The sequence below is a fragment of the Rhagoletis zephyria genome, unplaced genomic scaffold (genome assembly GCF_001687245.7).
Source record: "Rhagoletis zephyria isolate East Lansing unplaced genomic scaffold, Rhagoletis_zephyria_1.1 Rzeph_scaffold_00491, whole genome shotgun sequence".
In the NCBI taxonomy this organism is placed as follows: Eukaryota; Metazoa; Arthropoda; class Insecta; order Diptera; family Tephritidae; genus Rhagoletis; species Rhagoletis zephyria.
Window position 1 is genome coordinate 3,412 of NW_016157575.1, and position 15,916 is coordinate 19,327.

At 34.8% G+C, this 15,916-nt stretch overlaps 1 long non-coding RNA gene across 1 annotated transcript in view; it reads left to right on the top strand.

The window, feature by feature from the left end:
- The first annotated feature begins 1,973 nt into the window (after positions 1–1,973).
- The window catches only part of LOC108359927 (uncharacterized), a 48,610-nt gene continuing 34,667 nt past the window's right edge, over positions 1,974–15,916 (top strand). Inside the window, exon 1 of the long non-coding RNA XR_001847018.1 lies at positions 1,974–3,609. This is a non-coding gene — a long non-coding RNA (uncharacterized LOC108359927). The remainder of the gene's footprint in view (positions 3,610–15,916) is intronic.

Genomic DNA, 15,916 nt, shown 5'->3' on the forward strand with positions numbered 1-15,916 from the left:
AGGTAGTTCTTTTGCACTTTATATTTTTTCTACACTCAACATTTTTTTTCATTCAAAAAAATATTCACCCAAGTAAAAAATTTTCAAGTCGAGAGGCGCGGATTAGGGTTTGATTTTAGACCCATGGTTTCTTCAGAGAATTTTCTTAGAATTTAATGTAGATTACGTTTTTGCTATACGATTTTTAATATTTTTTTTTTCAACCATACAAATCAACCCGCCCTAATGTACATATTTGTGTATGTTTGTACATATGTATGTAAACCTGTTAATAATTTTGGTTTCCTTGTCATCTTACAAAACTGACTTAGGTAAAGGCATGTGAATACATACGCGTTTGTATCTATGAATGTGCATATGTAAATATGCTCGATTATGTGCGTCATAAACGAATTTATACATATAAATACTTATATACAGTATACATATGTACTACGTACCCACAACTGCTATGCCAAGAATCTGATTTTATGGTCTTATCCAATAATAAGTTCATATGTATGTATTTTTTGTTTTAAAAATTATGTAAGGCAAACAGCAAAAGCTAAGCAAAAAAAAAACTGTTAAAACTCAACGAGATTTTGCAGCCGCCTAATTCTTGCACTTTATTGTACTAAATTTCAATGGGCTACAAAACTGCATACCTACTCAAAAAAAGTTCCAAAAGTCAGATTAAAAAGCTCAATATTTTAATGAAAATTTGTTATATTTTTCTAAGCTCTGTATAAAGTTTGATTTATGTTATAAGGTTTTGGTTAAAGCATGAACCATATGTTTATGAAAAAGTAACTAACAAATTTCAACTTTAAAACCCCTGCAAATATTTAACAAAAATCACCATGGACCCATTTCTCCCGAATAGATGGGCTAACAGTCGGCTCTGCAAAAGTTGAGCAAAGACTCCGACACGCAAAGTTGGATAGTCTATCTGGCAGGTGGTCGACCGCGGGCGATCAAAAGGATTTCTACCTAGCTAAACGCCAGTTCTCGATTTTTATAGATGTACAGACCGCACTCTGTCGTTGAGAAACCCATGCGAAGCGACTTTATATCGTCACGGACCTATTGCCACAGCAGATTGGAGGATGACTTGGCTTGCACTCAGTAAATTTGCCTTTAATTGAACGAGACAACCGAAAACAAGTACCTTTATCTCTTTCGAAATAATCAATTTTATTCGCTTGCTTCCTATATGTATCAAACTGAGTTTTCATAAAAAGTGGACTCAGCAACATTTCACTCTAAGTAAGCCGATGTTATGTATCTACTAGGGTGATTGACTCGGTTTCTCCAAACTGGTTTTTACGCTTTTTTGGATATCTATAGGTGCAGTTTTTTTTTGAAATCTTGATTTTTCGAATATCGAATTTTTTATCGAACAACTCGGTTTTTAATTTCGACCGCTATTTGAAAACAAACTTTTTTTGATGTTGCTGGGGCCAGAAATTGAACTATGGATCCCCTGAGTGGCAATTGGCACATCTAAGCATTCGGCTACGGTGGCAAGAGCACGGCTGAAATCCGAAAAAAAGTCAAAATAAATACAATAAAGTATTAAAAAAGTTAAATCTAAAAAGTCTTTGAATTTTTTTTTGCAGAATAACTGCTTTGCGCTTTTCTAGATAAAAGCTAATTTACTGTTTGTAGTTATATTGCAATTTTTAGTCATGACTTCATACTAACATAAGCATTTGCACTGTATGAAAACTATATAAAATAAAACCCCTTTTTTCAGATTGCAATTTTTCTATTAACTCGAAAACCGGTTTTGGAAAAAAGCGAATAATCGAACACCCTAGTATCTACATACTGAGTACATACATACATATGTACATAATTTAATTCTTTTTTCACGATGGCGAAGTAACGCCAATGCGCATTGCCACGAACAGCCGCAACGGCAACGATGTGTCAACATTGACGCAAAACTGACAACGTAAAGCGGCGTCACACAAATATTTCATCGCCCTCGTAGTCTTAAGACACCGCCCCTACCGTCATGGGCGCCCATATATTTTCGCGTTCTCAAAATTGTTATCGCTTTGACGATTTATGTCTTCTATGATTTCAAGTAGCTAACAAATTGAACAAATATTTTCAGCAGTGTGAGGATAAACAAAAAAAAAGGAGTAGATAATAAAAATAAAAACAAATATTTGAGTGCATACAAATTTATGTTTAACGAGAGAGCAGGAAAAAGGAAAAGTGTATTTAAAAAAAAAATTTGTTTAACAAAAATTAATTGTTATATTGTGTTCGTGGCTTAATGTTGTGACAAGCAACTCTCAAATTGTGTGTTCTGCTGTTGTCTTCGGTGGGAGTGAGGTGCAAATGCTGGCAGCATTGCGAGTGGTGCAAAGCCGAATCGAAACAAAAAAACAACAAATCAAATATGGTAGAAGATGGTGTGCAGGAAATGTGAAAAGTCGCATTACTCATTGATTTCTGGTGCTCCGTAATTTTTGTATGTTTGCTTGGTTGTTTTGTGTTTTTTTTCTTCTTGTTTTTTTTTTGTTTTTTTTTTTTGTTGTTGAGTGTGCATTGAAGAGTTGAGAAATTCAAATGAAAGTCAGTCGGCAAAGCGTTGTAAATGCGTTCGAATCAGACAAAAGCCAACAGCAGCAGCAGCAGCAGCATCAGTGTCGAAGCAAATATCTAACAACGAAAACAATTGCAAACAACAATCTACTGGCAACGACAACAACAACAACAACAACTGTTAGCTAGCAACAGTAAGCAACAACTAACATCACTTGCGAACATTGCATTTGAGCAGAGCTGCAACTGCAGCTAAATACATAGCAGTTAGCAGCAGTAGCAGCAGCAGCAGCAGCTGGGCATCGTATAATTTCTCTACATGCAACAAAATGTAGCACAAGACCCACTACATATGTACATACATACATACATACATACATGGGGGTACATAACCAAGTGTATTGAATATTCGCAACAATTCGTGGTGGCGCTCGTGTATGCGTATGCGCCCAAATGTACATATGTATGTATGTATGCATGTGTGTTGCATGTTTTGTACCGATGCAGTGAAGTGCAACGTAGAAAAAAATTCGATAGCCGAAAGATACAAACTGAGAATTCGCGGCGTGTATGTAGCATTAACAAAAACCGACCAACAATTCTGTGCTACACCACCAACCAAATTGCGTTCGTCCGGAGAGTTTGAGTGTTGAGTGTTGAGTACCTATTCGCCCCAAACTGTTTGGAAAAAATAGCGAAAAGACAAATAGTACGGATGTTGGTGGTAGTGCAGTTTGTCAGCCAAGTGGCATTGTGAAGGTGGATTTTCAAAGTTTAAGTATATGCTGAAATATTGCTAATAAATTAAAGTAATAAACCATAACGCAGTGAAGAGTAACTGTAAGAAAATTGAAAATGAAATAATATAAATTTCTGACAATAATATCTAGATTAGTATGTTAATTGAGTGGAAATTAATGGATTTGTGAAAAAAGTTTCGTCAGCGCACCGCCGCGTCTAATGAAATATGTAAATAAATATCAAAATAACTTTTGGATGGAACCACGTCATAGGTATTTAGCCGAGCAAAAGTAATACAAATGTCGAAGAGCCGAATAACTGCAGAGATTTGTAAGTAATCTGAGGTGTTTTTTTCTTTAAATGATATTTAGATGTGTGCGTAATATGTATTTTGATACAGTTTTGTGAAAAACAAAAGAAAGGCTCAATAAGCAAAAATAGTTGCCTATTTTAGCGAATAACTGATTGACTGCCTTTTTGGTTACTAATAAAATCTAAAAAAAAAAAAGCTGAGAGCAAGTAGTCCCTACTCGCGCAAAAAGTGAAAAATTTATTAAAAAAAGCAGAAGTTTGCAATATATTTTTAATATAGGTATCTAGATAGTTGTAATTTTTTTGCACGAGCTTTATTTTCTTTGACATTTTTTATAGTCAACTGCTTAGTTTACTTATTATCTTTATTTTTATCTACACCTGTTTTTTATTTTTATTTTTATCTTCATCTTTATTTTTATCTTCATCTTTATTTTTATCTTCATCTTTATTTTTGTCTTCATCTTCATCTTTATTTTTATCTTCATCTTTATTTTTATCTTCATCCTTATTTTTATCTTCATCTTTATTTTTATCTTCATCTTTATTTTTATCTTCGACATAATGTATATCTTCTTCTTTATTTTTATCTTCATCTTTATTTTTATTTTTATCTTCATATTCGTATTCAGATCGCAAAGTACCGTATAAAAACTTAAAAGTCTACGTGAATTTTTAACCGCTTTATTGCGCTAAAATTTTATGGGCTATAAAATTATATGCAAAAATTTTTCTAAAAATACAGATTACAAGGTTTGAAATTTTGAAGAAAAGTTATTGAATTTTACTAAATACATATTGTAATTAGCTTAAAACTTAGATGTATGGTACATGATTTTGGTTATATGAACAATATTTTTATTACAAAAAAAAAAGAATAACAAAAAAAAAATTTTAACTAGAAAAACATTGCGAATATTTAAAAACATTCAACATGTGAACGCCTATTTGGGTCCCGGTATGTAAAGTGTTGTACATACCTACAGATTTGCATAAATTCCTTTAAATCATTAAAAATGTACTCGTTTAATTTCCTACAGAACCTAAGAATCATAAAATAAAACAAATGGAAAAGTTTATAAAACAAACAATGACGCCAAGTGAATTTGTGCGCTGTTAAGCGCAGCTGCTAGTAATTTTCCATTTTCTCTACACTTTCGCTACATTCTTCGTTTACAAAAATGTGTATACAAGTGCATACATAATAATTTGACTTTGTTTGGAATTAATTTTTTCTGTTCTATACTTTGTATGTTTCTTTTAGCACATTTAATTCATTCCAAATGTATGTATGTAGGCATGTGTACATACAAGCTTATAGTAGATGCAGGCATATAATACTATACATACATATGTATGTACATATTCGGTTGGTACTTACTGCTTTTCTCTGCTCTACTCGGCTTTCTTTCCAAACTCTTACACCAGCACTGTAAATATGTGGGACCAAGTATTAGCAACGACGGGTGGGCCATTATTTTTAATATCCATTACCTCATTTTAACCGCTGCGCCACTGCCACGTGCAATTCATTTGTCGTTTATTCGCCTTCACTTTCAGGTATCTATAACCAATTTGTATTTAGCTATTCATGTAAATCTGAATATGTTTGCTTGCCCGGGTCGACACCGAATTGACAGCGACACGGCATCAATTGCACTGCTCTTCAAAATTCTAATACTTACGTCAATAGTTGAAACCCCTGCAGAAATCGTTGGATCATGTGTTCTCTTTGTGGCATATTGGAGTATGTACCAAGTGCTCCTCTGTAATGATATAGCGGACCAACTCGTGTCACTACACCAGCTTATTGTTGCCCGAGGTAGGTGTTCCATGGAGTAATCACTTGGATTAGTTTTGTGCTTGAGTATATGGGCCTGCACTAGGACATCGCAATGCGGTTAATTTTGGAATCTCCTAGACCCTTAGGGCGTATTCCTTACATGCATGCAAGTAGTAGTAGCGATTTTTGCAGGGACATATGCCGTCACACATACATACATACATACATAGATATATTATGGTGGTATGGTTACACCTACAATTCATGCGAACGACTTTGCCCCTTCCCGCTTCATATGTGCAGGAATTTGAGGTATGTCAATTCATTTCAATGCTGAACTTTTCTTTGTTTGACGGACTTAGACTAAAAGTATACGTATGCATGTAGTATATAAATATCTATTATGTAGATATGTATTTATACAAACAATGTTGTTGATAACTGCTGTAAGCTAATCAAAAAAAAAAAAAATATACTAAAGTGATGCATTTAATTTTTTTATTGAAAAAGGATATCTGGTAACAGACGTCCAGAGTACACTTGAAAGGCGAAGGGACACTTTTGACAGAGGTGGCAAGTTGCATCTATTGGAACTATACTCACATTCCTCTGCTAGACCAAAGCGAGGTGAGAACAGCAATAACTCGGCTTTAGTAATATACAAGCCCCCGACCCCGACAATATACTGGCTGAGCTGTTCAAAGCCGGCGGCTCATGTATCAGCTGGTAATCCCAACTCGGTCTGATGAATATGTGATCGGAGATTGGAACCTCGAGAAATAGCCAACTGTTTGCGCCAAAAATGGCGGAAAAAGTCTACGCAACATTGCTTAAAAGGCACCATCGACCATAGAGCGTGAAAGACTGAAGCTCTTCATGAAACCACTGAATAGGCTTTATCAGCGTAGTTTCAGGCCAAAGACTTTATATAATAAAACACAACACATCGCTTTTTCGTTGACTTCAAAATCGCGGTTTTATAGCACGAAGAGTAGCTGCCTCGATGACGCCATGTCTAAATTTTAACCATCGAGCGACAATTTAGCCCCGTCAAAATTATTGCGAAGAGCTTTTCCGCATCATCTGAGATCAAAAGATGATTTTAAAATAGACAAGGCGATTTCGTGCGACCCTGTTTGAATTTGATACTGGAAAGCGTAATACGAACTACTCATCTCAATCGCATCTATCATATACATAGTAAAAGAACGACGATGCTGGTGATTGCATATGACTTTGATATCGTTGCTCTCGTAGAAAAGGAGCCGAAAAGAGATTTGTCTAGCGGTGAATAAAGCCAAGACCAAGTAGCTTTAACTTGGAGATCAAATTGACAAAAAGTTTTGCCAATAGTTACTACAAAAACATTACGATGACGAATAAGTTTAGAAGGCCTTGAAAAGATTGTATGTATGTATGATTGTAGGTATGTCGTACTCATGGATGATACTCCGATGAATAGATCCTTCGCTTCGGCTCCCCTAGAAAGATAATGCTATCCAAGCAGTCACGAAGTGGTTGCCCATTATTTTTTTCCGGTTATTGTAACACAATGTTAAATTGTTGTTGCTGGAAGTGGGTACAAATTTCCCTAAGTTTTAGGGAATGTGCTTGCCGATAAACAAATCTGGGTCGTCCCGCTTGCGTTGACTCGACAGTGGTGGGAACGGCTTATATTAGGTTGGAGTGGTTGCAAAGTATTTAGACCCTCCCACACATAGACCAACATAAGCCCGGTTTTATCGCTTAAATATCAATCCGTTCGATGTTAAAAAGCTTACTGCGGCTGATGTTACGGACTTAGCCAAAGCTTTTATTTACACTTGTGGGATCTCTACAATACCTGAAAGGATGGTATATCAATTGAGCATAATCTTCTTTTACCCAAGGCCAGGCTGTCGCTTAAGAGGTTTTGCATTTTCTTAGTCTTCTAAATTCGGGCAACTACGATATGGTTCCGGTGTGTTCATCCATAATTTGATAGCTTTCAAGGCAATTGAGTAGCGGCACATAAAATTCATTCCTTCCTGTTCCTCCTTATTGTAGATCTCTGCGCAAGGCTCCGTGCTGACGGCTGAATTGCTTATAACTCTTCTTCGTATACACTGCAGTGGTGGGGGATTCGAAAAGATGCATGTCCACGATATGTAGCCGATGAATGGCCTGAGGTTGTCTCGGCCAATTAGCCGGCTGCTTTGAATCTCACTGCTGCAATAATGGCCATTTTTGGAGCAATAAAGATCATTTTAATTAAGTGCTTTGCCGAATTTCTCCTCCAATCTGCGCTGTGCTCGAAATTTCGACATAAAAAGTAAAATATATGTACATTTTTGCGCCCACTCGGAGCGGCTGATAGTTTTTTGTGGCAAGATTTTTCATGGTATAGTCGATGGAAGGCTTAAGTGAGCTTTATTTCTAAAATATTTTGAAAGAGGGTTGCCAGCTGTTTACAAATTTGAAATCAGTTGAATTAAAAGGTTCAATGAAATTATTTAATATGGGACCTCCAACTGGGAGAGGTTCAAGAAGGCTTGATTTCTATGGCGGTAGTTTTAAGAGGGATGCCATCTGTTTAGGAAACCAAAGTCAATTTAATTATCGAGTTAAAATAAATAAAATATTAAGATCGTTAACTGTTTTAAAATTCAAATTGAACATAGCTATTTAGTTATTTGTGGCACACATATTTACACCAGATTAGTTTGAAAGCATTTTATAAGAGAGTTGCCCAATTTTCAAAATTTATTAAACCAACTTTTTCCGTGTACGTTAAATAAAAACAAAGGAAACAATTTAGCATTGATAGAGAACCAAAATTACATTTTTACATATAAATACTGTCTATGAAAAATTAGTTCTTTATACTGAAATGGCTGAATTAGTTAAAATTTGGCACAAACTTTGAACATGTCCTGAGATATAATTTTTATGGAGACTGGCTTGATTACGCGAACGATCTGAGTAAGAGCAGAGAGATTGAGGAGTCGCTGTTACATTTGATAGCACAACGCTAAATCGTATATAAAGCGTGCGGGGCCGCGGACAAAAGCTACATATGCCTTTTTCTTTTTTCCTTCTCTTTATTCTCAAAAAAAAAAAAATATTTTCATGCAAATATGTACTTAACTACATATGTATGAACAAAGGTGGGCAAGAAAAGCACAAAAAAAAGAAAAAAATACTTATCACGCTAATTGAAAATGCATTTCCGAAGGTTGCTCTAATAAATACGAGTACCTAAGTGATAAATTGCGCAATTATCAGCATCACAATGTGCTGTGCACTCTCAGTAGCTTGTCGGTTAGATGTTGAATATCGTAGACTGTCGGTTAATTTGTCATACAACTTACTCGAATTTCAAGTCGATTTACAGCGTAAGTGCTTTCGAAACGTGGTTTAAATAACGTCATTTCAGTTGTTGAACGTTGTCGATAACAGCCGGCAGCTTCGCGGCATAAAACACACAAAAAGAACTAGAAAGAACTCGTTATTTAGTTGTACCTACTCGCTCGTTAAGACGATAGGTTTAGTTCTTTATTGAAATAATGCGCACGTACATTTTTAATTAATTTACGCGTTGGTATGGTTGTTTGTGTGTAGGTATGATTGCGTAGCTCTCATTTAAATATTAGCGGTATTCACGATCCGGTGCATACTGTCTAGCATGGTGCATAGATAGCATAAATAGCGTGATTGGCTAATTTTGTTGTTGTTTGAACACACCATGCTAGACAGTATGCACCGGATCGTGAATACCCCTATAATGCTTTTTCGATGTACATACATATGTACATGCATACCTAAGGTAAATACATATACATTTGTTTTGCTCCCTTTAATTCACACTTGGCTTTTGTTCGCATTTTCATCACTCAATTTAATTTGCCCACAATTCATCGTCAATTCTTGAGGCAACCGAAATGTTCTGCTAAGTACTTCACTATTATGTTTTCATATACACACATACAGATATTTGCTTTTTGTTTCATTTAATGCGTAATTAATGCCTGGTTACATAGTGCAAATGTATTCCCTCATAACTAAACGGCCTCTTAAAAAATGTCTGAAGTTGCGTTTCGGTCGTTGAATTTAAAATACTATATTATATTTGAAGTGTACTGTATTTTTTCAGATTTTTTGAAAAAGTACTATAAATATCTCAGAAACACGTTGGCAACCCTAGGCTGTAGCTAACAAAATTTCATGACTTCGGCTTTTTTTATTTTACGTGGACTTTACGCTTTTTTCTGTAAGGGTCCACATTTTAATTAAAAAAGGGTGCAAAACTTCACGTTCGTGAGGGAGCTAATGGGTTAAAATGTTCTACAAAATTATTGTCGACTGGAACGCGACATATGATATACATACATACGTACATACGTATGTACTTTGTACATTCTTTCCATCGTTCCTTCAAGTTGATTGCTTACTGCAATTAAACAGCGCCTTTCGCATTCATAAGTGCGAGAATTTTCTGCCGATTCGTTAGCCAAGTAGTCAATAGCTCTAGTGGTTACTAGCTTTTACATGCCATATCTAGATACAATTTTTTCAATATACGTATTCGTTATACATATATACAAATGTATGTATGTTTGTATCTTTTAACGACAGTTTGACCTTTTCTTCTACGCTGTCGTCTTTTATTTAGTTGTTCCTATGTATATTTAATACGCTGTGAATATTTTTGCTTCTGTCTTTTGTTGTTGCCGCATGCTTGAGGGTTGTTTCGCCTAAAGTACCTTTGCAAATTATCTACTTTAGGGGTTTAAAATTATATGCGTGTTGGCATGTTTTGTGATGTGGCACATGGCACAAAATTGATTGAAAAAGTAGGAAAACCAAAATTTTTTAAACATTGTATAGTGCTTACATGTGTACATATGTATGTATGTATCTAAATAATATGATTGTCGCCCTTTGGTTTAAATTTTTACCTGTGAAAGGCAGTGAATATGTTGGGCTACAAATTATTATTTTTTAATTTAGACATACATACATACATAACAATGTTTTAAACGTATATTCCTATATCGTATTTATTCGCCCTTTTTCTTACATTTTGTGTAAAGCCAATTTTTGCAATAACTATTTGAGTATTTTTCCTTGATATAAACAGTTTATTGTTATTACCATTTAAGCGCACTTACACATTGAAGTGAAGGACCCTGCCGGAATAGTCGACATTACGTTTTATTTGCATTTTATTTCAAAATAATATTGCAAAATTACTGTCTTAAAATTCATTTATATTTTCGTAATTAACTTTCTTTGAAATGTGAAAGTGAAAACTACTACCTTTGGCAACAAAAATAAAAATAAAAAATAAAAATTTAAAACTTAATTTTCATATCTCATATTTACAGCGGCACAGTGATTTGCTCGCAATATAACCAAAGTTTTTTATTTTAATTTATTTTCGATAACTTTTCAATAACCTTGCATTCTAATTTGCAACTTTCTATTAAGATTATTTAGAAAAATTCTAAGTATGAAGTTTTATAGCCCAAAAATAATTGTTGAACATACTTTGTATGGAAGAGCCTGCGTGAAAAAAATTGTGAAAAATCAACGCGATTTTCTAGCAACTTTAATTTGCACTTTGTTATACTAAAATTTAATGGGCAAACTGCATACTTAGAATTTTTTCAATCTGAATGAAAAATTGCAAATTAGTATGCAAATTTATTGAATTTTTTTTTTAGAGATTTAATTTTTATGTTTTCTGGTGTAAATTTTTATACAAAATTTGCGAAAATAATTTAGAATGAAAAACTTTTCTTATATTGCGAAAAATTCACTGTGTTAATACTTTTGTCCGGCACTGTATGTGTATTTGTTATCATTTTTATAACTTTTTAAAATGCATATTACATTGAAAATTAAATGTTTGTGGTTTATAAATCATTGTTTTGAAATTTTGAATATGAAATGAGTTTCTCTACGGGGTTTGTACCCATGCAATTCATTTAAAACCCGCACATATTCACTATCGAAGGTACCCTGTGGGGAAACATAGCAGTGTCGAACTGGTTCGGTTCTATAGAATTTAGAATGGGTAACTGTTAACACTGCGATGTCCTACGAAGTGTCAATCAGTCACTCTGCATCCCTGTTTTTATAGTTCGGAGCCAGTTACCTCAGATTTAGATTACTAATGGCAAGTTTTTGTCTTCTTTGAAACGTATCTTATTTTCTGTGACAATTTCGGACTTCACGAATTTTAAAATTAAACGGTTAGATATAAAATATGTAGTAAGTTCGATTTATTAGAAAACGATGTATTTTTTAATTGTTCTTGCGTAAAAATATAATTTTTTTGAAAAAATTGGGCTTGTATATTTTTCACTCTTAGATAGCGATATGTAGATTTAAAAAGCAAAAAAAAAAAAGAAGACAAATGTTCTACATCTCGACTGTTAAGAATCTAGTTACTATCAGACTGGTTCGTTTTTTGGTGATAAAGAACTAGTACTGAACTTAAAATTTTATTCACTAGTTCGGGGGTTCCCTGCAGGGTACATATGTACATACTTTCTTACATATGTGTTTGCATACATTTTTATGTGTGTACGCCCTTCCTTAGGGTCGATTTGCTAACCCTTAGAAATTAACTTCAATGTACTTACATAGTATTAAAGATTTCAATATTTCATTGTAAACAGCTTTTGCCTTTGTTTTCTACAGATGTGACTCATTTTTATTGATGTCATCCACCAAATTAAAAGCACATTTTGCGTCGCGATTTTAGTTTTCCACATATTACTCAATTACGCATTTGATATGCATCCATAGACGAGTATGTACATACATAAATACATTTATAGTACGTACATATCGCACACCGTCTTCAAAAGAGTCACAACTCAAAATTTGGCATTTTTGAAATTATGCGCTAAAAATGTACACAGAGCTTTTATTTACCTTTCAGCAAAAGCTGGAGCAAATTTTTGTTATAATTTGTTAAAAAAACCTAAGGTAAAGTCGCCCTTGCCCATATGATTAGCATGCACTACGAAATAGTTTTTCGCATTTTCTGACGAACGTATTATTTTGAGTTGTGACTGTTTTGAAGATGGTGTGCGATATGTTTGTATGTACATACTTACGTAGGTAAGAAGCAAATGAAACGACTCCCGGCTTAGGAAATTTGCTCGCTACGTAGCTGAAAACATCCGCTTCCTGAGATACATTCTCGCCGGTCAAACTCGAATGGTGTATATATACCCCAAAGTAACGAGACTAAATCTTAGTATGTGCCTCCTTATAAAGTTAATCATCTGGATAAAGCATATACATATTTTCAAAACGACAATAAAGTCAATACTCCAGTATTATAAGACCGATATGGACCCACGGAATTCAGTTAAGGAAAACTGCAGCAAACTCTAACACAGAAATACTTCAAAGACTTCAAACGAAAACTCTCAGAACTTTTGTAAATACACCTTATACAGCCCGATTCTGAATACACCCGGGGAGTTTGTTCTCCGGGAATTTGATTCTCCCGAAAAAGAAATCCTTCAATAATTAACTACCAGGGAGTAGAATTTTCCCCGAAAACTTGGGAGGGGGAAATTCGAACTTCGAAGAAGCTGTTTGTCACTGTTTTGTGAGCTCAACTCTGCCATTTAATATAAAAAGTCCTCAGGGAATTTTTATTCATGATAGGAGGAAAGGAAAAAGAGAGAAAACTCCCAGGGAGTTTCTGTTCAGAATCGGCCTGATTATGTTACAAACGAGCAACTGCATTGTGATTTTAAAGCGCTAACCGTTGCAGAAAGAAATCAAAAAACAAGCTGTCTCTTATAATTTAAGACTGGAAACCCACCTTAACCCATTTATAACAGAAATTGCATCCTGCCGAAACTTTTTCACCCGGCTGAAGAGAAAATCTACAAAAAATCTTTCTTCGTTGAGTATACAAGTTGATTGCGCGAAAGTATCGGGTTGTGCCAATGGGCACACTCCATTCAAGTTATTTAAGTATTACCTTGTGACAACTAATACCAGTGTTGGCGAAATGTTAGTCTGATTAACGATTAAAAATTAACGATTAAAATGTTAATTGCGATTCACGATTAAAATTAATTAATCGTAATCAACTGTATGATTAATGATTACATTTTTTTAATCGTTAATCGCTGGCGGCGACTATTCGACAAAAAAAAAAAAGAAAAAATTGTCATATGAACACTTGTTTGAGTCACTGTATGATGTACTCATCTGACTCCGAAATCAATCATAAAACCTCAAAATTTCCGAGGCTAATCAATAGTGGTGTTCTGAAGACTGTTGACTGGGACGTAGGTAGATAATTTTGGCTCGTATCCTCTTCTCCTATAGTTGTATGTACACATATTCGTATACATATGTATATTCGGATACATTAGTTAGTTAGTTTTCTACTCCCCGTAACCTCGTTCCGACACATTTTCTACCATTTCGTTGCTCAAAATCTCCTCATAGCGTAGCATCCGTCATTGTACGAGTTTTGCGGTGTATAGAAAAATGCAGATGCCTATGTACATACTATATGTATTCTTTTGTACATATTTACTTATGTATGTATGTTTGTACATATGTATGTATGTAGGTACGTGTCCTATGTACATTCGTAACTGCTGTGTCAGCTCCCCTGCTACACCATAGCAATGCGTGAGCTTTAAGCTAACTGACATTTGCCAACTCCCAGCAGCCGTTAAAAACTTAGCTGAATCGCATTGAAGTATGCGGAATTTGCTATACTTTTGCGAACGCGAAGACTCAGTGGTTAAAGTTTCTTCTTCACTTGGCGGCTACATGTGGCATATACCCAATATTGCCACATACAAATGCATGTATGTATGTAAATGTATTTGCATGCCTTTTGCATTAGACCGGATCGGTATGCAGAGACACCTTTTCAATCGATATCTCGCGCTTTGTAATCTCGTCACACAAAGGTGAGGATGCTTTTTTTGAATTCATATTTCAAACAAGGCGCAGGGTAGCAATTGCGAAATATTTGTCATGACCCAGTCTAATGTACACAAATGTTTATGTATGTATGTGCGTAGTATAATTTATATACTGTTGTATGTTTACATACATACATACATTATTTTGTCTTATGTAAATAAGCTTGTTCAGGAGCTTAACTTATGTAAGTATAGTACATATGTACATACATACGTAATGTTCGCGTATACATATATGTATGTACATACATACATACATATATTAATATTTGTAGACTGGAAAATGTACATACATTCATATCTACATTTTGTATATACTAATTTTGGACTTTACTGCTTACATTTGCTTTATCCAACTGGTAAATAGATATACATGTATGTATGTATGTACTTATTCGTTTGTATGTAAACATAACTAGCTGTATGATTAAACTTTAAATATTTATATGCATATGTAGTTGTATATCCTTGGTATATCATTGCATGCATAGGTATATGAATGTCGATTAAATTTCGTACATAAGCATATACTAAGTACATATGTACATATATATACGAGTACATAATTAGTAACAAATAAATAAAAAATATGTATGCATCTAATAAAGTTACTAAATGCTCCTAGACTACAAAGATAGCCTTAACTCATTTGCAAGCAGATAATATTCATATCGTTTATTTACTGACTAACTTCACAACTCAAAAACGAAATTTTCGAGATAATCATGCAGACTTACTCGTTATGTCACGCAGCATTATGACTCATCATATTTCATATATGTAATACAAAAATTGCATCCGAAAATCGTCTGTAGTTTGCGCTTGAGAAGCGAAAATGCATCTCTCATTTTCTGCATGACGAAGGTAGATGGGAAGATGTCGTGGAAGCCTCTCATTTAGGAGTGAGCGAAGAAGGTATTTTGTGTAACTAACTCTACTTCAGCAGAGAGGCATTTGGTAAGAGATGGAACCACTCTCCCGCGGAACCATGGTTACGCCCATAATCAGCCCAATTCTGAATACTCCCAGGGAATTTGTATCTATCGAGAAAGAAATCCTCCAATAATTAACTCCCAGGGAGCAGCATTTTCCCCGAAAATTTGGGAGAAGGAAATTCGAACTTCGAAAGAACTGTTTGACTCTTTTTGACAGCTCAACTCCGCCCGGAAAAGGGAAAAGAGAGAAAACTGCCAGAGAGCCTGCGGGAGTACCTTTGACCATTTAGAGCCTCGCGTCAGCTCGTGTCAACTGCAATGTTTAAGATGGTGGAGGCCCATTCTTGATAAAAATCTATTTTTTTTTTGTCAAAACGATAAAGTATGTTTATTTATTTATTTTTAAGAATTTTCAGTCAAAATACAGTACATTCTAGAGGTTTACGCCGATAGATATTGCGGCGGCGGCGTCGTCAATGTTAGAAATAATCGGCGGCGGCGGCGACGCCGGCGCCTCAAATAGCGCCGGCGCATCTGGCCATTAGCCACATACCAAAGAGCATAGAAAACCATGAAGCTGCTAAACTTATCCTATCATTTTGTGAGCGTCAGCCATTCACCACTCTTATTCAAGTTGGAATTTTTTT